The sequence below is a fragment of the Austrofundulus limnaeus genome, unplaced genomic scaffold, assembly GCF_001266775.1.
Source record: "Austrofundulus limnaeus strain Quisiro unplaced genomic scaffold, Austrofundulus_limnaeus-1.0 Scaffold750, whole genome shotgun sequence".
Taxonomy (NCBI): domain Eukaryota; kingdom Metazoa; phylum Chordata; class Actinopteri; order Cyprinodontiformes; family Rivulidae; genus Austrofundulus; species Austrofundulus limnaeus.
Window position 1 is genome coordinate 132,999 of NW_013953152.1, and position 1,402 is coordinate 134,400.

Here is a 1,402-nt window from a genome sequence, read left to right on the forward strand (position 1 = left end):
TCCATCCTTCATCATCCATCCATCCATCATCCATCCATCATCATTCATCCATCCATCATCCATCCATCATCATTCATCCATCCATCATCCATCCATCATCATTCATCCATCCTTCATCCATCCATCATCATTCATCCATCCATCCTTCATCATTCATCCATCCATCATCCATCCATCATCATTCATCCATCCTTCATCCATCCATCATCATTCATCCATCCATCCTTCATCATTCATCCATCCATCATCATTCATCCATCCATCCATCCATCATCATCCATCCATCCATCCATCCATCCACCCACCCTGACCCACTGAGGACAGGAGACATGTTTGACTCCAGTCAGATTCTGTAGCAGAAGCAGGTCAGCTGACAGCAGATGATGAAGTCCTCAGCCTCTCTCTGAAGCTGCAGCAGATCCTCCTGTTTCAGCTGCAGGATGGTTTGTTTGGTTTATCATCACCAGATCAGTTCATTTAGGAAATCTCCCTCTGACCGGAACAACACCCTCATTACTGAATACAAGTCCCTGATGTGTCGGTCCATCTCCTGCTTCATGCTGCTGTCTATCATCCAGGAACAAGACTCAGACCTTTGACCTCAGACCTTTGACCTCTGTGAACCTTCAGCCCAACACCAGAGGGATCCAGATGTTCTGAGCTGAAACCAACATCTCAGACTTAATTATCTACGTGAAAGCTGAAAGTTTGAGTTTGTTTCTCCAGAGCAGGGTCAGAGTTCAGCTCCCTGACWTCAACATCGACTTGATGTTGTTTCTGCTCGCAGGAACATACTTGACATGCTGAGTCAGCGCACAGCTTTACATTTTACTGCAGTGCAGCTGTCGATCAGGAGGTGATCATTGATTGGCTGCACGGCGGGAGAACATCAGGCTCCACATGCGCAGATTGAAACAAAACATGAAACATGATGTTCAGTCACTCATGCGGCGCTGAGCACCACTTCCATCAGCTGCATGTGTGTTTTACAGGCTGCAGTGTTTATATGAGGTCGATTCCACACGTCTGCAGAGACATGTTCAAACCTGCAGGGATCACAGGAGGACAGTCAGGACTTCTGCACTATCATGGTTTCAGAAAAGGTTTCTGTCTGACGATGAGATCAACATCTACAGCAGTTTGTGACAAACAGGAAGGTTCTCAAACGGTGGTGCATGGTCCACTGGTGGCACACAGGATCTCTCCAGTGGTACCAAGAAGAAYGCTTCAAATCTCAGATTATAAACCTGACGAGCTGAGACGTCAGCACAGAGGAGAAACGTTCACTGCAGCTCTTCTCTGAAACATTTGGTGTCACCGCTCAGAAAAAAACTGCAAAACCATACGTTTTGTTCCAAATTAAAGGTTTTTGAAACTTAAAACTATTTTGAAAATGAAAAAT